Below are 25,359 nucleotides of genomic sequence, written 5' to 3'. Positions count from 1 at the left end.
CGGACGTGATGCCTATATACATGATCATACCTAGATATTCTCATAACTATGCTCAATTCTGTCAATTGCTCAACAGTAATTTGTCCACCCACCGTAAAATACTTATGCTCTTGAGAGAAGCCACTAGTGAAACCTATGGCCCCCGGATCTATTTTCCATCATATTAATCTTTCAACACTTAGTTATTTCCGTTGCTTTTTACTTTGCTTTTATTTTACTTTGCATCTTTATCATAAAATACCAAAAATATTATCCTATCATATCTATCAGATCTCACTCTCGTAAGTGGCCGTGTAGGGATTGACAACCCCTTATCGCGTTGGTTGCGAGAATTTATTTGTTTTGTGTAGGTGCGAGGGACTCGCGCGTAGCCTCCAACTGGATTGATACCTTGGTTCTCAAAAACTGAGGGAAATACTTACGCTACTTTGCTGCATCACCCTTTCCTCTTCAAGGGAAAACCAACGCAGTGCTTAAGAGGTAGCAAGAAGGATTTCTGGCGCCGTTGCCGGGGAGGTCTACGCAAAAGTCAACATACCAAGTACCCATCACAAACCCTTATCTCCCGCATTACATTATTTGCCATTTGCCTCTCGTTTTCCTCTCCCCAACTTCACCCTTGCCGTTTTACTCGCACTTTTTCTATTCGTCTTTTCGTTTGCCTTGCTGTCTTACTTGGCTCGTTTGCCCGTTTGGTTGAAATAGTTGAGTATTTATTCCTAAACAGAGAAGCTAAGATCTATGGATCCCCATCCGCTTGCCAATCTTTTGAAGAGATCCAATTATGATGAACCAATTCCTAGTGATTTGGGTGCACTAGATTATCTTTATAAGGTTTTGCTTGAAATCCGTGAATCTGAAAATTGTGATGAAGTGCTTTATGAAGTGATTCACGATAGATCTTTGAATAAAAAGCATGATTGCAATGATGCTATTATAAATTCTCTTAATGTCAATTGTGCTAATATTATGCAAAACCCTAAGCTTGGGGATGCTAGTTTTGCTATGTCTACTACTTGTTGCAATGATCATGATTGGGGCGATTCTTCTTTTGATCTTGAAAATTTATTTAATCCCCATGATGAATATGAGATTGATAATATCGTTTGCAATAATATTGAAAGTGGATTTGGAAGAGTGTCAACTTTAGATCCCGCATATTTGGAGAATATTCAATCTTATGAAATTTTTGATAAAAATGGGTTTGGAGAGGTCGTGACTTTAGTTAATGTTAATCCCACTATTTTGGAAGAGTGTCAACTTTGCATACATGTGGATCGTGTTAAGAATATGTTTTGTGATAGCTATATTGTTGCATTTGCTTATGATCCTACATGTAATTATTATGAGAGAGGAAAATATGGTTGTAGAAATTTTCATGTTACTAAATTACCTCTCGTATGTTGAGATTGCTATTGTTTCTTTCCGCTTCCTTGCATATGCTAGTTTTTGCTTGCCTTGATAATCTGTTTTCCTATAAGATGCCTATGCATAGGAAGTATGTTAGACTTAGATATGTTTGTCACGTGTTTTATGATGCTCTCTTTGTGCTTCAATTCTTGTCTTTCATGTGAGCATCATTAAAATTATCAATGCCTAGCTAAAAGGCTTTAAAGAAAAGCGCTTGTTGGGAGACAACCCAATATTTTTGCTTTCTGTTATTCAATAAATATTTGATCTAGCCTCTGGTTAGATGTGTTTTTATGTTTTATTTAGTGTTTGTGCCAAGTTAAACCTATAGGATCTTCTTGGATGATAGTTATTTGATCTTGCTGTAATTTCCAGAAACTTTCTGTTCACGAAAACAATTGTTAAAAATCACCAGAACGTGATAAAATATTGATTCCAATTGCTGCTGATCAATAAACAAATTGCCTAGGTCGTCCTATTTTGGCTGATGTTTTGGAGTTCCAGAAGTTTGCGTTAGTTACAGATTACTACAGACTGTTCTGTTTTTGACAGATTCTGTTTTTCGTGTGTTGTTTGCTTATTTTGATGAATCTATGGCTAGTAAAAGAGTTTATAAACCATAGAGAAGTTGGAATACAGTAGTTTTAACACCAATATAAATAAAGAATGAGTTCATTACAGTACCTTGAAGTGGTCTTTTGTTTTCTTTCGCTAACGGAGCTCACGAGATTTTCTGTTAAGTTTTGTGTTGTGAAGTTTTCAAGTTTTGGGTGAAAGATTTGATGGATTATGGAACAAGGAGTGGCAAGAGCCTAAGCTTGGGGATGCCCATGGCACCCCCAAGATAATCTAAGGACACCAAAAAGCCAAAGCTTGGGGATGCCCCGGAAGGCATCCCCTCTTTCGTCTACTTCCATCGGTAACTTTACTTGGAGCTATATTTTTATTCACCACATGATATGTGTTTTGCTTGAAGCGTCTTGTATTATTTGAGTCTTTGTTTGTTAGTTTACCACAATCATCCTTGCTGTACAAACCTTTTGAGAGAGACACACATGATTCGGAATTTATTAGAATACTCTATGTGCTTCACTTATATCTTTTGAGCTATATAGTTTTGCTCTAGTGCTTCACTTATATCTTTTAGAGCACGGTGGTGGATTTGTTTTATAGGAACTATTGATCTCTCATGCTTCACTTATATTATTTTGAGAGTCTTAAAATAGCATGGAAAATTGCTTTAATTAATATCATGAGAAATTTGATGCTTGATAATTGTTTTGAGATATAAAGGTGGTAATATCATAGTTGTGCTAGTTGAGTAATTATGGAATTAAAAAATACATGTGTTGGAGTTTGTGATTCCCGTAGCATGCACGTATGGTGAACCGTTATGTAACGAAGTCGGAGAAAAGTATTTGTTGATTGTCTTCCTTTGTGTGGCGGTCGGGATCACGCGATGGTTAACTCCTACTAACCCTTCCCCTAGAAGCATGCGTAGTAGTACTTTGCTTCGAGGGCTAATAAATTTTTGCAATAAGTATATGAGTTCTTTATGACTAATGTGAGTCCGTAAATTATACGCACACTTACCTTTCCGTAATTTTCTAGCCTCTTCGGTACCGTGCATTGCCCTTTCTCACCTTGAGAGTTGGTGCAAACTTCGCCGGTGCATCCAAACCCCGTGATATGATACGCTCTATCACACATAAACCTCCTTATATCTTCCTCAAAACAGCCACCATACCTACCTATCATGGCATTTCCATAGCCATTCCGAGATATATTGCCATGCAACTTTCCACCGTTTCATTTGTCATGACATACTCCATCATTGTCATATTGCTTTGCATGATCATGTAGTTGACATTGTATTTGTGGCAAAGCCACCGTTCATAATTCTTTCATACATGTCGCTCTTGATTCATTGCATATCCCGGTACACCGCCGGAGGCATTCATATAGAGTCATATTTTGTTCTAAATATTGAGTTGTAAGTAAATAAAAGTATGATGATCATCATTATTAGAGCATTGTCCCAAGTGAGGAAAGGATGATGGAGACTATGGTTCCCCCAAGTGTCGGGATGAGACTCCGGACTAAATAAAATGAAAAAAATGAGAGAAAAAAAGAGAAGGGACAATGTTACTATCCTTTTACCACACTTGTGCTTCAAAGTAGCACCGTGATCTTCATAATAGAGAGCCTCTCATTTTGTCACTTTCATATACTAGTGGGAAATTTCATTATAGAACTTGGCTTGTATATTCCAATGATGGGCTTCCTCAAATGCCCGAGGTCTTCTTGAGCAAGCAAGTTGGATGCACACCCACTTAGTTTCTTTTTGAGCTTTCATACACTTATAGCTCTAGTGCATCCGTTGCATGGCAATCCCTACTCCTCGCATTAACATCAATTGATGGACATCTCCATAGCCCGTTGATTAGCCTCGTTGATGTGAGACTTTCTCCTTTTTTGTCTTCCCACATAACCCCTATCATTATACCTTATTCCACCATAGTGCTATATCCATGGCTTGCGCTCATGTATTGCGTAAGAGTTGAAAAGGCTGAAGCGCGTTAAAAGTATGAACCAATTGCTTGGCCAAAACCGGGGTCGTACATGATATGAATATTTTGTGTGAGAAAGATGGAGCATAGCCAGACTATATGATTTTGTAGGGATAACTTGCTTTGGCTATGTTATTTTGATAAGACATAATTGCTTAGTTAGTATGCTTGAAATATTATTGTTTTTATGTCAACGTTAAACTTTTATCTTGAATCAAATCAAATCTGAACATTCATGCCACAATAAGAAGAATTACATTGAAATTATGCCAAGTAGCATTCCACATCAAAAATTCTGTTTTTATCATTTACCTACTCGAAGACGAGCAGGAATTAAGCTTGGGGATGCTTGATACGTCTCCAACGTACCTATAATTTTTGATTGCTCCATGCTATATTATCTTCTGTTTTGGACATTATTGGGCTTTATTATTCACTTTTATATTATTTTGGGACTAACCTATTAACCGGAGACCCAGCCCAGAATTGCCGTTTTTTGCCTATTTCAGAGTTTCGCGGAAAAAGGATATCAAACGGAGTCCAAACGGAATGAAACCTTCGGGAACGTGATTTTTGGAACGAACATGATCCAGGAGACTTGGACCCTACGTCAAGCAACCAACAGGGAAGCCACGAGGTAGGGGGGGCGCCTACCCCCCCAGGTGCGCCCTCCACCCTCGTGGGCCCCCTGTTGCTCCACCGACGTATCCTTCCTCCTATATATACCTACGTACCCCCAAACGATCAGATACGGAGCCAAAAACCTAATTCCACCGCCGCAACCTTCTGTACCCACGAGATCCCATCTTGGGGCCTGTTCCGAAGCTCCACCGGAAGGGGCATCGATCACGGAGGGCTTCTACATCAACACCATAGCCTCTCCGATGAAGTGTGAGTAGTTTACCTCAGACCTTCGGGTCCATAGTTGCTAGATGGCTTCTTCTCTCTTTTTGGATCTCAATACAATGTTCTCCCCCTCTCTCGTGGAGATCTATTCGATGTAATCTTCTTTTGCGGTGTGTTTGTTGAGACCGACAACTTGTGGGTTTATGATCAAGTTTATCTATGAACAATATTTGAATCTTCTCTGAATTCTTTTATGTATGATTGGTTATCTTTGCAAGTCTCTTCGAATTATCAGTTTGGTTTGGCCTACTAGATTGATCTTTCTTGCAATGGGAGAAGTGCTTAGCTTTGGGTTCAATCTGGCGGTGTCCTTTCCCAGTGACAGTAGGGGCAGCAAGGCACGTATTGTATTGTTGCCATCGAGGATAACAAGATGTTTTTTTAATCATATTGCATGAATTTATCCCTCTACATCATGTCATCTTGCTTAAGGCGTTACTCTGTTCTTATGAACTTAATACTCTAGATGCATGCTGGATAGCGGTCGATGTGTGGAGTAATAGTAGTAGATGCAGGCAGGAGTCGGTCTACTTGTCTCGGACATGATGCCTATATACATGATCATACCTAGATATTCTCATAACTATGCTCAATTCTGTCAATTGCTCAACAGTAATTTGTCCACCCACCGTAAAATACTTATGCTCTTGAGAGAAGCCATTAGTGAAACCTATGGCCCCCGGGTCTATTTTCCATCATATTAATCTTTCAACATTTAGTTATTTCCGTTGCTTTTTTACTTTGCTTTTATTTTACTTTGCATCTTTATCATAAAATACCAAAAATATTATCCTATCATATCTATCAGATCTCACTCTCGTAAGTGACCGTGTAGGGATTGACAACCCCTTATCGCGTTGGTTGCGAGGATTTATTTGTTTTGTGTAGGTGCGAGGGACTCGCGCATAGCCTCCTACTGGATTGATACCTTGGTTCTAAAAAACCGAGGGAAATACTTACGCTACTTTGCTGCATCACCCTTTCTTTTTCAAGAGAAAACCAACGCAGTGCTCAAGAGGTAGCAACGTACAACTCTGCTCGCTCTCTCTCTATCCTCATTTATTGCATGTCATAATCACTATGTCCTAGGTGGTGAATTTACCAACACCCATCTTACAACTGTTAGAGATGCTCTTAGAGCAACATGGGTCATTGGATATAGATGATTGAATGGCTAAGATCATTTTGATTCAACAAACTCATCCCTTTTATAAGCATGACATAACCGTAGTGCTCGATGGACATGAGCGCATATGTTGTATGTGCTTGTGCACCTACAGTCATATCCAACTACTAATATCATCCTCTCTAGAAAAAACTACGGATATCATTATTTGGTTTCTTACTCTCTTGAAAAGAAGCTACTAATGCCAGTCAAAGGTAAAAATTGACAACCAAACAATATACTTGATCTATATGCATCAAATCAAAAATCAAAACCCGGCTGATGAGCCCCCAAATTTTCCAAAACCCAGAAAAGGGGGTCGAGGCGAAGTGATTGGGATGTCAGCGAGGAGGTCATCATCAAAGGTGTCAAAGTCGATCTCTTCTTCCAAAGTGATGGCATCTATAGATAACCCTTTTTTGTTGAAATCATCGTCGGCGGAGTCCCTGGCTCAAGGTTCTTTGGAATGGTATCCATTAGGAGATACTTCCTCTAATGGGAGAGTTGACGACAGAGATCCATCTATGCCCCATGGTGGGCGCCAAATGTCAACGTAACGGTCTGCCGGTTTTACAATTTGAAGGTTCTCATGAAAGAATGGAGAGAAAGGGGTGGTGCCCGAAGGGGTCTCGTCCGTAACGATGGTGACACCGTGGTTTCATCTCGGTTCAGGCCCCGGATGGGTGGCAACTCTACGGCATGCCCACCTATCTTTATTGATGATCATGGATGATTATAATGGTGTTTTTCCTATCTACTGAGCTATGTATGATACAAGTATATGCTTCATGTATCTTGTGTCCTTAAGCGGGGATTTGACCCTTTATATAGGTTGTCCCATGCCGGTTGTTAGTCTCAAGGGATATGATTCAATCAGGCGATCATGTAGTTATGAGGCTCAAATCTCCCACAACCACAGAATCTCTTAAATAACGCTCTTGGCCCTTATCCTTATAGTGCTTGCTCGACTCTGAAGTTTAGGCACAGTTGGTAATGATGTCCAGGTGCATCTGCATCGTCTCTCACTCCGAGTGGGTATCCTTACTCATCGACAAACAGTAAAAAAAATTGTACGTTCTCTCACAAGAATAAAATGCAGATTTTGAATGGTCTAATAGGGAGAGGATACCCGCATGAATTTTACAACACCGTCCAAGGGCAAAACAGAGCCTAAATTGCACCATAGGGGGACAGAACTCAGCACACTAGAAACAAACCTTCACTGCTCTCAACAAAAAGGAGGAGCATCACCACGGTGGACGAAAAGCACACCAGTCACCGAGATCAATCATGCATTTTTTAGTAGTATATACTCCCTCCGTTCCTAAATATAAGTCTTTATAGAGACTTTACTATGGACCATATACAGATGTATATAGATGCATTTTAAAGTGTAAATTCGCTCATTTTGTTTCGTATGTAGTCTATAGTGTAATTTCTATAAAGACTTATATTTAGGAACGGAGGAAGTAAAAACAAACTCCCCCAGCTATGCATATGCATGCGCATATCCACCCATTAGATTTTTTTTCTTCTTCTGTAGTTGTGGGGGGACATATCCACCCATTAAATAATAAAGTGGGCTGCACTAAAAAAGAAGATGATAAACTGGGCCTGTGCATATGGATATGCCTCCATGTTGGTGGGCTAGGAGAGGAGGCCTTATCAGATCCGTCCCGTGTCTCGTTCATCCGCTTGCTGCCGAACCTTTTTCTTCCTTCCTATAATCTTGGAAGAGAGACATCCGGAAGGAGCGCATCTCAACCCTAAACCAACAGAACTGCAGCAGCCGCAGGCCGGACACGGGATGGAGAAGGCGAGGAAGGAGGAGGAGGAGCAGGCGCTGGAGGGCCTCCCCAACGACCTCCTTCGAGAGATCATGTCACGGGTGCCGTACCGGTCGCTATGCCGCCTCAAGTGCGTGTCGCCGGCGTGGCTCCTGCTTTGCTCCGACCCAGGCGTCCGCAGGAGGTCGCCCCAGACGCTCTCCGGCTTCTTTGGCGATTCCCCCGACGGTACCACCCGCTTCATCAACCTGTCCGGTAGAGGCTGGCCGCTGGTCGACCCCTCTCTCCCTTTCCTTCGCGGCTTCGAAAACGTCAAGCTCCTGGACTGCTGCGGCGGCATCCTCCTCTGCCACGGCATGAGAGCGTGGCGCGCAGAATACATCGTGTGCAACCCCGCGACCGAGGAGATCTGGGCCGCACTGCCCGTGCCTCGTAGCCACCATGCGCCACCGGAATCTTATGTTCACGACCGCACCATCAGCTTCTGCTTCGACCCCGCAGTTCCCTCTCGCTTCACGGTGTTTGTCATCATCGATGATGATCACGACATTATTACCGCGATAGAGGTCTACTCATCGGATGCCAGAGAATGGGCTTCCATGTCGAGTGGATGGGGTCACCAAAAGCGGATTGGGTCACCATCGCGACAAATATTTTGGGACGAATGGAGAAGTTGTGAATCAGGATACTTCTTCTTAGACGGCACTCTGTATTTCATTGCTTGTTATGATTCCGGCTATAACATATTTGACTCGGAGGGTAGTACAATGCACTTGATAGTTACGGTGGACATGGACGTACGGGAGTACCTGGAGGACAATTCAACAGCCGCCCAAAGTTAAGTTTACTTTTATTGGGCACTCTCAGGGACGCTTACATGGTATGCAGATAGATCATTATAATGGTTGCCGGCTATCAGTTTGGGTTCTTGAGAATTATGCTAGTGGCCAGTGGACCTTAAAGCACACTGCCAGCATTCTGGAGCCGCTAGGAAGGCCTTGTCTATCTCGACACTTTACCTTGGTTGCAATCCATCCAGAACGTAACCTGATTTTCCTTAATGGTTGGGTGGAATCGAAGCAGGCACTTATGTCGTATGATATGGATACCCAGAAGCTGCAAGTTATCTGCACCCTTGAAAATTACCCCATGGAAAATTTAAGACCTCATGTTCCGTGTTTTGTTGAATGGCCGCCGTCGGATGCTCACTGAATTTCAGAGCAACTTCACATATGCTAAGTTGGCTTGGCACTTTCATGAAAGTCAGCTGTTGGGTATGGTCCTGATCTTCTAGTTTTGGGCAGTGGCTTGCACAAGTTTTACATTTACTCCAAATTTTTTTCATATTGGTTGGCTTCCAGGTGCATGTGCTTTTATGGCTTGAACAATGTTTTGTTGGATAGGCAGTGAGAACTTGTAAGCCACCCTTCAATGGGTTATGTCTAGTAATATGAATGAACCAAGTTATTTGATCTCCTTGCCTTATGTACTAATTCTTGTGGTCACTTGTTCTTGTTAGCCTCTCATGTGGGTAAGTGTGAGACAATGGGTATTATATCTGTTTGAAATTATCTGTATTTTACATCTCTCTCTGTCCATTTATTCAGGGCAAGAACCTCTAGCAAGGAACTTTCTATCCCAACAAAGTTAAACATTGGTGTCGTCTTGTTTTGATGCATTTGAAAGTTTATTTAATCCTTTTTTCTTATTCGAAATGATTATCTCTTTGTGTATATAATATAATTATACGTTAGCGTTGACTTCTCAAGATTATTGTTTTAGTGAAATCTGTATGCATGATGTTCCATTGACCGAGAACGGAATACTATCGTCTTTTCTAGGGAAAGAGAACAACACAACTTGTGTCATGAACTCATGATGATGTTTACTTCATCACTTTCGGCTGTGCAACCCGTTAGTGTGCTGTTTGTCTTTGTTCCGACCAGTATGTCTGAATTTTTGCTTGACTGAATCAATTTCTGAACACACTGAGCTTTACTATCCATAATGAACTTGCGGATTTTGTCATCCGCTGAGATTTTACATTCTGAATTGTGCATCGAGTTCTTAAACACACAAACTGAACCCTGTTCACACTGCTATTCAACGGTTTTGAGTGACTTTTAATTTCGACGAATTGGACTTCTGTCGAGCATGACCAGACTCACAATGCCAGCCGAGGCTGCTGCCCAAATTGTTATGCTGATTGCCTGAGTGTTTCCTCTTTATATCTAGTTAATCTTGTCAACCTCTCGGTGACCTACCATAATTAGGATTAGCCTCTTTGTTTTTTGCAGGAAGACGCTAGATGTTGTTCCTCTACCCCTGGACACTGTAGAACGCTGTTTATATTTAGCTGGTTTGATTTTTATTCAGGTTGTATCCTACTGTTGTGCTGCCACAGTTGCTTGAGCCTTTCGGTTTGACTGGCTGGAAATATGCCGATAAGCTGATACTGCGCATGTGTGTACTGGGGTGGGTTATTTCTTAAGAACAAAGGCTCAAGAAGAACCCGACAATAAAGCCATCAACCGGCCAATAGTACAAGAATTAGGCCACAACAATATTGGAAAAATCATTTTTGCCGAGTTTCAGCGTCGTTGCCTAGTGCATTCCATCAGGCACTCGGCAAACAAGGCCTTTGCTGCGTGTCGCCAAAATAAAACTCGGCAAATAGTCTTTGCCAGTATTACACTGGGCAAACAAAAATACTAGGCAAATGGGAGACTTTGCCGAGTGCCTCGGCAAAAGGGGGTCTTTGTTGAGTGTCACACTCGGCAAAATGGTGTTTTAGCCGCGCTGCACTATTTTAGGAGGTTGCATACGATCTCGGATGAAGATGATCTAAAAATCAAAGTTGTTCATTTTGACGTGAAGAATAATTCTCATGTTGAGTACTTTATCATTTTAGGACATCTTACTATTATTTTTTTGCATGCTAAAATATATTGTAAACACATATATGCCCGTGCAAGTGCAAACGAAGTCCAAAAGGCATAGAACTTGGCATGGTGCCATGCGCTGGCCTTGAATTTATCTGTACAGCTCAATATACACCATTAAGGTATCTTCAAGGCCGACCCTCAAACCGCCCGCAACGGTTCGTTCTGTCTGGCTTTTGCTCTCTGTTATGGAGGGTCCTCATTTGTCAGACTAAATCGTTTGCCGAACTATATGGCTGTACCTTTGGTCTACTCTGCGCTAGTGCGGAGCGGAGTCAGATTTTGTTGTTTGATGGTATTATTAATGTATTTGAACGGTCCGCCTGTTTTCCTTTTCTTGATGAAATGTGTTTCAATCAGGTGATGTTCCAGATGTGTTTCTGCGCTTTCAGAGACGTAATGGTGCACTTTGGCCTCTGTTGCACATGGGTCTGGAACCTGGAACTGTGAGGTTCAGTGATTTCAGCGGGCACCCCCGCAGTTGCGCTTAGCATCGTCAGGCGCCATTGCTTGCGGTTCGTGTTTCCTTTCAGGTTAATTATTATTGTTTCTTTCGTCAGGTGAATTAAGTAGTACTGTTTGAAACTATCTGCATCTCTTCTCTCCGTTTATTACCTTCAGTGTGAAACCATTTATCCGTCAAAGGTGAACTTGAAAGTGTTCTTATTATCTCTTGTATATACAATTGTGGACAGGGAGGTTCCTTCAGTGAAATCTGCACGCATGGTGTTCCATTTATGTTGTCAGACAATATGTTACTTTTATTTAGATCGCTAAAGTTTAGAGGAAAGAATGAAGCAAAGTCAAGTCTGGAAACGACTAATAAATCGTGCCATGTGTTACTTTGTGTTATTTCAGTTTGGAGTCCCACTCTTCACTAGAAGCTGGACATGGCAGCTTTTTTCTTTTATTAATACAGATCACCTTGGTCCTGTTAATATCACTCATTTAGAAGTACTTTTTTTAGTACATTTAGAAGTACCTTTGTCCTGTTAATGTTAGTACTTGCCAAGGTAACATAATTGTTGCGATTCGTTTAAAAAAATAGCCACCCGGAAATGATTTCTCATAAAAGGGAAAAAAAAACATGAACAGTGAATACAGTGTTCATTCAATGGTAAAGATAGAGTGAAGGATAGGCTGTGCAAGGTCATGGTGAATGAGCAATCATAAATTAGCAGCGATGATGAAACATTGATAACGAAGCACATAAAATGAATTCTGGGATTTTCCCATGAAAAAATTGTGGTTTCTCGCCCGATAAATATTACTTATTCAATCTTGCCCCACTCTTGACAGATACTCAAATAAATTGGTTGAAGCCGAAAAAAGGAGAGGAAAAAAAAAGGAATAGGAAAAAAGTAAAATCGGAAAAGACATAAACTGGTTCAGGAACCTTCCCTTACCTTCTAGAAGATTCGTAAAACCAGAAAAACCGACCAATACTGTAGCGTGTTCTTTACTAATAATTGGGCCGGCACATGTCGCTTGGTGCCTCGCTAGCCCTGTGGGAACCTACAACTATCTGCCGCAGAATGCGGCAGATAGGATTTCCGTTGCGTACGTACATGTTGTTGTAAGGCTGGCTGCTCCACATGCCCGCTGTTGGGCTGATTGTTTCAGCTTTATTTTCTGACAGAATGGGCCCTATAGACTAATCTATTAGCCATACACATACCTGGGCTGGGGCGTCTAAATTTTTGGGGCCCTGTGCGGTGGCACCTGCTGCACTTGCTCAGGGCCGGCCCTGGAAGACCACATCAAACACGCTACCTTAGTCCTGTTAATACCTGGAGAGCTTCAATTTTTACCTGTAAACATTGTGAAGGTTGAATAAAAGCTTAGTGAGAATGTCTCAAAAAATGTTAATACTACTCATTTAGAAGTTAATTGGTTATGTTAGGGCCTGTTCTGATCTCCTCCAGCTTCTATCTTATCAAAATTCTGGAGTGAATCTGTCCCGAACGGTTTAGATCGTAGAAGCTGGAAACGAGAAGTTGAGCTGGGCCGTAGTGCAAATTAGAGAAGCCAGGGAAACCCAGCTCCACGAAAGCAAAAAGTGAGAGTTGAGAGTATTTACAGCGATGTTGCCACCGCCAAAGAAAAAGATTCGTTATCCTCACCCTTGAAACAGAAAACGATTCGCTAGAGGACCGTCTCCCTCTCTTGTTACACAGGGCTGGCTGAACTGGGCTGGCTCTAGACGGCCCGTTATGGCGCTTAGGCAGGCTAGCGACGCTGCCAGCCCACACTAGCGATGGAGAAGCATAGCGATGCTGCCGAACGGAATGACTTCGCTACGTGGAGCAAGAAGCTGCGCTAAGAAGCTGGATTCGCGGAGTTTGGAGAGTTGGGATGAGTTCCGAACAGGCCCTTAATACCACTTATTTAGAAGTATTTTTTTTTCGAGTAAATTTAGAAGTTCCTTTGTCCTGTTAATATTAGTACTTGCCAAGGTAACATATTTGTTGCGATGTTCATTTAAAAAAATAGCCACTCGGAAATGATTTCTCATAAAAGAAAAAAACATGAACCATGAATACAATGTTCATTCCATGGTAAAGATAAAGTGAAGGATAGGCCTTGCAAGAGGCGATGGCGACAAATTGATAATGAAGCACATAAAATGAATTCTGGGATTTCCCCATGAAAACACTGTGGTTTCTCGCCCGATAAATATTACTCGTTCGATCTCCCCCCACTCTTGGTGACAGATACTCAAATAAATTGATTGAAGCCGAAAGGAAAAATTATTGGACTGAATTTTTTTCTCCTGGCAGAAAATGCATGTTCATCTTGGGCCGAGTGAGGGAGAGAGATTCCTATATTACTAGATCCATTTTGATGGTTATCGTTGGGCCTCCAATCCAAATACATCACCTCTCTCTCTCCACAAAAAAAAAAAAAACCAAAGACAGCAGCCTCCACCAGCTCGCCTACTCTGTTCCCCACACTCTAGTTCCAGCTCGACCTCCACCAGTGCCGCCGCCGTTCCCGTCGCGCTCTGAGGTGTGAGGTTTGCCGCCCGTCTCTCCCCTTCTTCTTCTTCTAATCTTCGGCCCGAGGAAGGGATCCGGGAGGAGCACATCTCAAATCCCTAAACGAGCTGCTTCTACCATTCGCAGCAGCAGCAGCAGGCCGGGTACGGGATGGGGAAGAGGAAGAAGGGGGAGGAGGAGCAGCAGGCGGCGGAGAGGATCCCCAGCGACCTACTCCCGGAAGTCCTGGCGCGGGTGCCGTACCGGTCCCTCTGCCGCTTCAAGTGCGTGTCCACGCCTGGCTGGCGCTCTGTTCCGACCCCGCCGTCCGCAGGAGGTCGCCGCAGGCCATCTCCGGCTTCTTCTGCTACCCGCGTATCGACGGTGTCAGCGGCCGGCGCGACGAGGGCCTCAGCTTCCTCAACCTGTCCGGGAGGGGCCGGCCGCTGGTCGACACACCCCTCTCTCCCTTTCTTGGGGGACTACGAGGAGGTCAGGCTCCTAAACTGCTGCGGCGGCATTCTCCTCTGCCAAGGCTGGAATAGAACCATGGAAGTTCCGGAATAGTTCGTGTGCAACCCTGCGACCGAGAAGATCTGCCTATGCTTGATGTGCCAGAGCCTCAAGTTCCCTACATCTACATGGTGGCCCAACATTTAACCTGGAGCAGCAAATTCTGTTTGTGTTTCAACCCCGCCGTTCCCTCCCGCTTTGTGGTTTTCGCGTTCGTTGAGAGAGGCCACACCATAGTGGCAGTAAGGGTCTACTCATCCGATACCGGAGAATGGACGTCCAAGGAGAGCGGTCGCCATATTGTGGAATATGGTGGTGAACCAGTATACGACTTTTTCGACGATACTCTGTATCTCAGAGCCTATGATCATGGAGATGACAGGTTCTATCCGAAGGGGAAACTAATACCCTCGATATTTACAGTGAACACGGACGGGGATACTTGGAGGAGAATTCCAATGCCACCCCAAGTTCATTTTGTTAGAGTTATAATATAAGTCATGTATACCCCTTTGTATTTATCCCGTAGTATAAGGGGTTTCCTGCATATGTACCACACCTGTACATGTATATATATCGGCCTATGGCCTCATGGGAATACAAGTTGCTTATTCCTAACATGGTATTAGAGTTAGGTCAATTTTTTGCACGCTGCAACTCGTGCTATTGATCCGTCCCGATCGAGTCCGGCTCGTCTTCCTCCCGCTCGAAGCCGCCGTCCCCGTGGCTGCTCCCGCTCGAAGTCAGCCGCCCTCCCGCTCGAAGTCGGCCGCCGCGCCTGCGGGACTGCTCCCGTGGTCTTCCGCCGAAGCTCTCCCCGCCGAAGCTCCCTCCCGTCGAAGCTCTCCCGCCGCGCCCGCGGGACTGCTCCCGTGGTCTTCCGCCGAAGCTCTCCCCGCCGAAGCTCCCTCCCGTCGACGCTCTCCCCGTGCTCGGCCACCGCGCCCGCGGGACTTCGTGCTCTTCCTCGCGCGCCCCCGCACCGCGCTCTCTCTGCCCAGATCTGCCAGGAGCCCGGACTCGTGGTCACGCATCCACTTTCGGCGGCCGCCGTTCGCGCGTGGTCTCCCGTGGTCTTCCGCCTGCCGTCCGGTGTTCCACTGATTACGGGTCTCTCCTAAAAAAATGTCTGCTGCATCGGGCTATGTTTCTGTCCCTCGCTGTCCGGTGATCTTCGATGGTACTAACTACACCGAGTTCGCTGGCTTCATGCGCATTCACATGCGTGGCATCCGTCTCTGGGGTGTTCTTTCTGGCGAGGTCTGCTGCCCGCCACGTCCGGTTCCTCCGGTGGCCCCTACTCCGCCGACTCCACTGGTTCTTCCTACGGATGCTAATCAGGCCGCCAAGGATGCGGCTAAGATTGCTGATGAGGCTGCTGATCGTGCCTATGATGAGAGGGCTTTGGCTTATGAGGAGGCTCTTCAGACGTATCATGGTGCTTTGTCTGTTTACACTCAGTGGCTTGATGATGATGCTCGTGCTGCAGCTGTTCTCACTGCTAGTGTTCTGCCTCAGTTTGCTTCTGAGTTTCTGGGTCTTCCTACTGTCTTCCAGATGTGGACCTGCCTTCGTCAGCGCTATGAGCCCTCTGGTGATGCCTTATATCTTTCTGTGGTTCGTCAGGAGCATGCTCTTCAGCAGGGTGACTCTACTGTTGATGACTTTTATGCACAGAGTTCTGCTATCTGGCGCCAGCTTGATTCTCTCCGCAGTGCTGGTTGTCGTACTTGCCCCTGCTGCCAGGCTGTCCAGGCCGATTTGGAGTTTCATCGTGTCTATGAGTTCCTGTCTCGGCTCCGTAAGGAGTTTGAGCCTCGGCGTGCTCAGTTGTTTGCTCGTGGCCGTATTTCTCTCATGGAGGCGCTTTCAGAGATTTGTGCTGAGGAGACTCGCCTACGTGGTGCTGGTTTGCTGGAGGTTCCCTCTGTGCTCGCTACTCGGGTTTCTTCCACTCCACCTGCTGCACCGCCCCATTCTCGCTCGAGTGCTCCGCCGCTCTTGCCCACTCCTTCTGGAGGCTCAGGTCGGCCCCGTTCACATTGTGACTACTGCAACAATGATGGTCATATTGAGTCCCAGTGCTACACAAAGCGGAAACACCTGCGCAAGGCGCGATCATCCTCCTCAGGGACTTCGTCATCTCCCTCGCCAGCTTCCGCCATTGCTTTGACTGAGCAGGATATTCTGAGACTTAAGCGTCTGCTCGCGGCTTCAGGTTCTTCCTCGATGGGTACTGCTGGTTCTGTGACTGATGCTTCCCGCACTGAGCACCCGCCCTCTACACAGTCAGGTACATCCCCATGGGTTCTGGATTCTGGAGCTTCTTTTCATATGTCTTCTCATTCTTCTGCTTTGTCTTCTCTTTGCTCGCTGGATTCTCCTGTTCATGTCTTCACTGCTGATGGTACTCCACTTTCTGTTGCTAGTAGAGGCCATCTTTCCACTCCTTCTTATTCTGTTCCTGATGTTGCTCATGTTCCTCGACTTACCATGAATCTGTTTTCTGCCGGTCAACTTACTGATTCTGGTTGTCGTGTCATCCTTGATGTTGATTCTTGTTCTGTCCAGGATCGTCGCACGCACACTCTGGTTGGGGCTGGCCCTCGCCGCCGTGATTCTCAGGGTCTTTGGGAGTTGGACTGGCTTCATGTTCCTTCCGCTGCCACCACCATCGCCAGTTCCTCCGCTGCTGTCGCTTCTGTTACTGGTTCCTTCAAGCAGTGGCATCATCGACTTGGTCATCTGTGTGGTTCTCGATTATCGTCTTTAGTTCGTCGAGGTCTTCTGGGGTCTGTCTCAGGAGATGTCTCTTTAGAGTGTCAGGGTTGTCGTCTTGGCAAGCAGATTCAGCTACCATATTCTCATAGTGAGTCAGTGTCTCAGCGTCCTTTCGATTTAGTCCATTCTGATGTATGGGGTCCGGCTCCTTTCACTTCGAAAGGTGGTCATAAATACTATATTATTTTCATCGATGATTTTTCTCGTTACACATGGCTTTATTTCATGACTTCACGTAGTGAGGTGTTGTCTATTTATAAGCGTTTTGCTGCCATGGTTCATACTCAGTTCTCTTCACCCATTCGTGTTTTTCGTGCTGACTCCGCTGGTGAGTATATCTCTAAGATGTTGCGTGGTGTCCTTGCTGAGCAGGGTACTCTTGCCCAGTTCTCTTGTCCTGGTGCTCATGCTCAGAATGGTGTGTCTGAGCGCAAGCATCGTCACCTTCTTGAGACGGCTCGTGCTATGATGATCGCCGCCTCTCTTCCGCCTCATTTTTGGGCCGAGGCTATCTCCACTTCTGTCTATCTCATCAACCTTCAGCCATCTGCTGCTTTGCAGGGTGGTGTTCCTTTTGAGCGTCTGTTTGATCGCTCTCCCGATTATTCGATGCTTCGCTTGTTTGGTTGTGTTTGCTATGTTCTTCTTGCCCCTCGCGAACGCACCAAACTGACCGCTCAGTCTGTTGAGTGTGTCTTCTTAGGCTACAGTGATGAGCATAAGGGCTATCGTTGTTGGGATCCTGTCGGTCGTCGGATGCGTATCTCTCGAGATGTGACTTTTGATGAGTCTCGTCCTTTTTACCCACGACCATCTTCCTCGGTCTTTTCAGTGGAGGATATCTCTTTTCTCACTTTTCCTGACTCCCCTATCACTCCCGTCGCGCCTGTGCCTATTCGTCCCACTCCCTCTGCTTCTCCACCCCTCGTCGATTCACCGCCACCATCTTCCCCGGTCTCCTCACCTAGCATGTCACCGGATTCTACACCTTCATCTCCGGTGACTTCTTCGTCGCCACCCCCTGATTCTACCTTGGCGATTCCTCCTTCTCTTGTTCCATCTCTTCCGCAGCATTACACTCGTCGTTCACGACCTGTGGATGCTTCCTTGGATGAGTCGTCCTCTTCCTCTCAGCCTACTTATGGCTTGCGTTCTCGTCCTCGTCCGCCTATTGATCGCTTTGGATTTCCCACCGCTGGTGCTGCTGTTCTTGAGCCGACTTCTTACCGTCAGGCTGTTGTTCATCCTGAATGGCAGTTTGCGATGGCGGAGGAGATTGCTGCTCTTGAACGCACTGGTACCTGGGATCTTGTTTCTCTTCCTCCCGGAGTCCGTCCCATCACTTGTAAGTGGGTCTACAAGGTTAAGACTCGCTCCGATGGTTCTCTTGAGCGTCACAAAGCTCGTCTCGTGGCTCGTGGTTTTCAGCAGGAGCATGGTCGTGATTATGACGAGACTTTTGCTCCTGTGGCCCATATGACCACTATTCGTACACTTCTTGCCGTTGCCTCTGCACGCCACTGGTCTATATCTCAGCTTGATGTTAAGAATGCCTTTCTTAATGGTGAGCTGCGTGAGGAGGTGTACATGCAGCCACCACCTGGGTATTCTGTTCCTGATGGCATGGTGTGTCGTCTTCGTCGCTCTCTCTATGGCCTTAAGCAAGCCCCTCGCGCCTGGTTTGAGCGTTTTGCTTCTGTGGTCACTACTGCTGGTTTTTCAGCAAGTGCTCATGATCCCGCATTGTTTATTCACCTTTCTCCTCGTGGCCGGACTCTTCTTCTTCTCTATGTTGATGATATGGTCATCACTGGGGATGACCCCGAGTATATTGCCTTTGTAAAGGCCCGTCTTAGTGAGCAGTTTCTTATGTCTGATCTTGGACCTCTTCGCTATTTTCTTGGGATTGAAGTCTCTTCTACCTCTGATGGCTTTTTTATATCCCAGGAAAAGTATATCCAGGATCTTCTTGCTCGTGCTGCTCTTTCTGACGAGCGCACTGTTGAGACTCCTATGGAGCTCAATGTTCACCTCCGTGCTACTGATGGTGATCCTCTCCCTGACCCGACGCGTTATCGTCATCTCGTTGGCAGTCTTGTCTATCTAGCTGTCACTCGTCCGGACATCTCTTATCCGGTTCATATTCTGAGTCAGTTTGTTTCTGCTCCCACATCGGTTCATTATAGTCATCTCCTTCGTGTTCTCCGATATCTTCGGGGCACGATCTCTCACCGTCTCTTCTTTCCTAGCTCCAGTTCTTTACAGCTTCAGGCCTATGCGGATGCTACGTGGGCTAGTGATCCTTCTGATCGCCGTTCGCTTTCTGCTTACTGTGTTTTTCTTGGCGGTTCTCTCATTGCCTGGAAGACGAAGAAACAGATTGCAGTTTCCCGTTCGAGTGCTGAGGCTGAGTTGCGAGCTATGGCTCTTTTGACGGCAGAGGTGACTTGGTTACGGTGGTTACTTCAGGACTTTGGTGTTTCTGTCACTACACCGACTATGCTCTTATCTGACAGTACAGGTGCTATTAGCATTGCGCGCGATCCTGTGAAGCATGAGCTCACCAAGCATATTGGTGTTGATGCTTTCTATGTGCGCGCTGCTGTGCAGGATCAGGTCGTTGCTCTTCAGTATGTGCCTTCCGAGTTACAGTTGGCGGATTTCCTGACGAAGGCCCAGACTAGAGCACAACATGGCTTTTATCTCTCCAAACTCAGTGTTGTTCCTCCACCATGAGTTTGAGGGGGGTGTTAGAGTTATAATATAAGTCATGTATACCCCTTTGTATTTATCCCGTAGTATAAGGGGTTTCCTGCATATGTACCACACCTGTACATGTATATATATCGGCCTATGGCCTCATGGGAATACAAGTTGCTTATTCCTAACACATTTTTCTTTCATTGGGCACGCTCAGGGACACTTATACGGTCTGGACATAGAGCATGTTAATGATTGCATGCTATCGGTTTGGGTTCTCAAGGATTATGCTAGTGGAATGTGGACCTTAAAACATACTGCCAGCATCTTGAAACTGCTAGGAAGGTCTTATCGTGAGCTCGGTGAACAATATATGGTGGCTGCGGTCCATCCAGAATGTAACCTGATCTTCCTTGTTGGTTGGATGAGATCGCAAGAGACACTTATGTCATATGATATGGATAGTCAGAAACTGCACGTTATCTGCACTCTTGACGATTACCAGATGTCAACGCTCCGACCTTACATTCCCTGCTTTGCGGAATGGCCGCCGTCAAATGCTCATTGAATCCGAGAGCAGCTTCACATTTGCTAAGTTGGTGCGGCTCCTTCATGGAAATCTGTTGTTGGGTATGGTCCAGATCTTCTAGCTTTGGTCAGTGGCTTGGACAAGTCCTATGTCTGTTCTAATTTGGCTTTCTTATCAGTTGAAGTCCATTTGAATGTGTTTTTTGTGGCTTTGGAACAATGTTGGCTCGGCAGTGAGAACTTGTAAGCGACCCTTCAATGGGTTATTTCTAGTAATATGAATGAACTAAGCCACTTAATCTCCTTGCTCTACGTATTAATTGTTGTAGCCACTTGTTTGTTCCTCGTGCGGGGTAAAAACAATGGGGCATCGCATATGTTCGAAATTATCTGCATTTTCATCTCATTCTGTCCGTTTATTTAGAGCAAATACCTTTAGTGTGAAACTTGTTATCCATCAAAGTTGCATATTGATGCCACCCTGTTTTAGTGCACCGGAAAGTGTTTCAGACTTCAAAATCTCGCCAAAATGGCGCACCCAACCGAAGCCGGCTCCTAGCTGCTGGCTCTTCAAGATAGGAAGCTGACCGAGCTTCTCGTCCTCTTCTCAGCCTCGAAGCCCAACCAGCTTCGGGGACTACTGTCGGAGTAAATGACCACGGGTAGCCTAACTGACCCCCCTGGCTCTTTGAAAAATTATCAGGCCGATTGGGCCTTCAAGCATCCAAAACACAGGGCCACCTTCCCCTGGTCGGCTATCTCACAGGCCGACTACCGGAAGGCGACCCGACCTCAAAAACCTTCCCGAAGATAACCATAAGATGGCCGACTCCCAGAAGCCGGCCACGAGATGACCGACTCCCAGAAGCCGGCCAAGACTACACCCTCAAGGGCTGCACCCACATAACGGTGATGAGACGGGGCGTGACCACGGTTCAGCCTGCCACCCCCGAATCCCGGAGCACGCATAGCCACAGTGCGCCGTACGGATCAGCCATCCCCCGTCCGGCGCGGCACTGTTGCCATGTTGACCGTGACGCCATCCACGACAGGCGCCAGTGTAGGAGATATGCCCTAGAGGCAATAATAAATGATATTATTTATCTCCGAGTTCATAATTATGTTTATGTTCCATGCTATAACTGCTATCTCGAGTCTGCAATAACCACGAGGCTCGGAGGAAGACTCATATGCACGTGTGAAATAATAAACGGTAAAATGTATTCCTAGTCTGGCCTCTAAGACTAGCTCAAGTGTTGCATGATGGTTATGTTTTCCTGATCATGGGCATGTCTATGTCAGCAACCTTGAGGGCATAATGTTAAGAGAACATTTGTGTTGAATCGACCCGGCATGATGTTATGCTATGAGATTCATTCGTCACAAGTTTATTGGTACATAACACAGAGATGGTTAACGTTTGCATGATTCCTTAGACCATGAGAGTATCGAGTTTCTTCATGCTTGCTTCATGAACTTTGGGGTTTGTTAAACGTCATCCGTAAATGGGTGGCTATTACGGCGGCTTACGGGTTCATGGAAAAGTGTGTCAAGTAACTTGATAGCTCAAGATTGGGATTTGCTCCTCCGACGATGGAGAGATATCTCTGGGCCCTCTCGGTGTTACGGTATCCATCATCGTCTGGCCAGACACTTTGTGATTTGATCACGGGGATGCCGGAACACGACAACGAGAAAAGAGAACAATACCGGTAACGAGGTAACTAGCATAGTGGACAAGTTGTTGATCCACGGGAATGCCAACATGTCTCACCTCGGGTATTTGTAACATATCGCGAAGCAACAGGAATAGCACACGGCAACTGGAGGTTCACTCGAATATTTATTCGTGTGGGTATAGGGGTCAATATGGGTGTCCACGGCTCCGATGTTGATCATTGATCGGAAGGGGTTCCGGGTCATGTCTATACTTCACCGAACCTATAGGGTCACACGCTTAAGGGTCATCTATCTGCTGAATACTAGACAGGGAGTCTGAGAGAAAATCACCGAAAAAGTTTCGGACACCGGAAAGTTTCGGACAACGGAATCGTACCGCAGAGAGAGGTCATCGGATAAGTTTCGATGATACCGAAAAGTTGTTTCGGGATACACCATTAAGTCAAATTGGTTTCGGCACATGCCTGATAATTCTTGGAGGATGCCAGAATCATTCTGGAAGCTTTTTGGAATTTTCTGAGATAAAAACCGGAAATGTTCCGGAGCTGCCGGAGCCACTTCAGATGCGTTTCGCAGATGAAAATCACTAAAACCGGAATTGTTTCGGAACGCGTTGAAAATCATTTTAGTGGGTACTGTAAATGTTCTTAGCCCACATAAATATTTTCAGTTCGATCAGACGCTGAAAAATGTCGTCGTGAATAGTGAAAATCAGCTTTATGGTTAGGGGATGACATGGATGGATAGGAGCCATTTTTTGGGCCCCTCATGGGGGTGTGGCCGGCCACATGGGGTATCCCCCCTTGGGGACCCTCTTGTTCCTTGGTTTCACTCCTAGGTCCTTGTGGAAGGACTTCATTCATGTGCATTTTGGGTTTTTTGTGAAACTACCCTACCCCCTTGGGATTTCCTATAAATAGAGGTGGAGGGGCAGCCCTCCACACTCATCCCTTGCTCTCATACACATGCCATGCATTATCTGGCTTCTTCTCTCCCTCCCACGAAAAGAGTTTCGTAGAGCCGTAAGGCTGTCTGGGTTCCGGCAGGAACTAGTTCTGGACGGCGAAGCCCTGCCGGATAGATGACACCGTATGTGTGCAACTCTGTAGAGAGATCGTAGTTTCGGTCTTAGTTCGTGAGTGCCTCCCGAAGGGCTGTCCGTGTGACCGTCCGAGTTTCGAAGGTCCTCCCGAAGGGCTGTCCGAGTGACCGTTCGAGTTTCGAAGGTCCTCCCGAAGGGCTGTCCGCGACACCGTCCGGGGGGCTGTTCGACCGCCTCCTGGAGGGCTGTCTGAGGAGCAGATGAGGGTATACATCCTCGCGGTTGGGAGGTTGTAAATCCTAGCTGCGGGGATCTGCACCGCCGATCGTCATCGACTCTACTTCCCGCTGCGCTACGAGTCGGTAACGAAAAAGATCAAACCATGTATGCAGTCTCCATAGTGGTCCTGGGCTGGTGCGTAGGTCGGAAAATTTTTGTTTTCTGCTGCGTTCCCCTACAGCCAGTACGTCCCGCGGGCGGCGGGCCCCTTCAGCCAGAGAGATGCTCGAAGGCGGCCAGGCCTCCCCTAGTCGGCCTGGGGCATAGCCGGCTCCCAATAGCCGGCTACCTCCCTGCCTGCCTCGAAGTATGTGCATCATTAAGGAGACAAGATGAGGTAAGGCTACAGCGAGAGCCCGGCAGGTGGCGGCACTGTAGCCATGCTTACCTCGACCAAGCCCTCGTCATCAGGGGCGAGGCAACAGTAACCAGCCACCGACAAGACCCCAAGCGGTGGGGCCGGCCTGTCGACCAAGAGGCCGGCAGCCGGCGGGACCCACCAGTCGGCGGGCCCCAACGGCCGGCGGAGAAGCCGGCGAACATAGACACTGACGGATGGGACCCGCGCCCAGCTGGATTACCATTGTTTCCCTAGGGGGTAGGCCTATATAAACCCCCCAGGGCACCCATGCAAAGGGTTGATCTCGGAGATAGTTTTACACACCACGTAGAGCGAAGAGGAGAGCTAGCCTTGCCTTTCTTCCTCCTCTAGCCAAACAGCTCAAGGAGCACTTGTAGCTACTTGTGTTGATCTAGTGATCATGCGGAGACCCCGCAGAGCAAGACTAGGGGTGTTATCTCCACGGAGAGCCCCGAATCTGGGTAAGATTCGCCGGCGTGCATGTCCTCGCCTTATCCCGTTTCCAGGCACCGGCGATGTCTTACTGGCTCCCACAATGATAAGCCACCCGTTGGCATATGTCGCACCTACCACCCGACACTTTGCCTATGAAAGAACTATTGTTTCTTGCCACATATTTGCTGTTCGATTTTCCTCCACTCATAGCCCTCACTTTCCCTGTGCTTTGACATCTATTCATTGACATTCTCACACCCTAATAACTCTACCACACCTGTAGGCCACATCAAAGGAGATAATGTCTTGATTCTTCCACTCTACCAACTTTGAGTGTGTTTTCACGCTCAGGATTTCAGAATGACAACAAATAGCTGGAATTTCCTGCCTGGATAGTTGAGTGTCTAGAACACAATGTTCCTTGAGCAACTTGCACAGCTTTCCTTTATTGATTTGAGTGATGTGATGCATCCATCCCCTTGCTGCAAACATGGTACTATTTGAGAGAATTTAAGTCGGTAGCATGATAACTTCACTTGTTTGTTGGATGCTGAACTTGGCATAAATCCAAACGTGTCATGTGTGTACATTCTTTTAAACATAATGACCATAGCAGGTAATTTGTCAATCGTAAATATTCTATTCTGATCTCTATCTTTGCCAGCATGATGCACTTAAAAAGCAAGATTACTTGTGATGTCGAGGTGAGGTAATCTTTCACTTGTTCTACTCACAGTCCTGTGAGGTAAGTCGGTTACTTGCAGGTTAAAACTTTCACTTTACTTTACATCCAGATTTGTGTTTTTGAGTTTGGATCCAGTGGCCATAGTTTTCTGTTCTCCTTCTCTGGCAACAACTGAGAGCTCTGAAAAAGTTGGACACCAACAGATAACATATAAATGAACTGGTCAATGGATGAAAATTATTTCCAATTTAATCTATGGGACAACCTCTAGCTTTTAGTTTTGACAAAGTTGTATTATAGTTTGTTCAGGTAATGTCATTTTAATTGTTTGAGCCTGGAGCCCATACACGAGCATTAGCTTTGAGCTGATGTTCCCCTGTTATTCATCGATTATGATGTTCCCATCTCTGAATTTTAGGAGATAAGCAATGTCTTCTTTTGTTTTCCATTACCTAAAGCTGACCATGGGATATGTTCCGCACCATGCTGACTGTTGCATCTCTAACATTTTGCATCTCCAGTATGCTTATGAAAAGCTTAATTTGAAAACAGAATCGAACAACATGTACACAAAACTACAAAAGACACCTCAAATAA

The 25,359-nt window shown here is 45.8% G+C and overlaps 1 long non-coding RNA gene across 1 annotated transcript; it reads left to right on the top strand.

Moving 5' to 3' along the window:
• Nucleotides 1-13,728: 13,728 nt before the first annotated feature.
• On the top strand, nt 13,729-14,889 carry LOC123178358 (uncharacterized). The gene is made up of 2 exons (XR_006489516.1): nt 13,729-13,796; nt 13,906-14,889. It is a non-coding gene; the product is annotated as an uncharacterized lncRNA (long non-coding RNA).
• The last annotated feature ends 10,470 nt before the right edge of the window (nt 14,890-25,359 follow it).

The sequence above is a fragment of the Triticum aestivum genome, chromosome 1D, assembly GCF_018294505.1.
Source record: "Triticum aestivum cultivar Chinese Spring chromosome 1D, IWGSC CS RefSeq v2.1, whole genome shotgun sequence".
NCBI classification, from domain to species: Eukaryota; Viridiplantae; Streptophyta; class Magnoliopsida; order Poales; family Poaceae; genus Triticum; species Triticum aestivum.
This window is presented reverse-complemented; position numbering and strand designations above follow the sequence as displayed.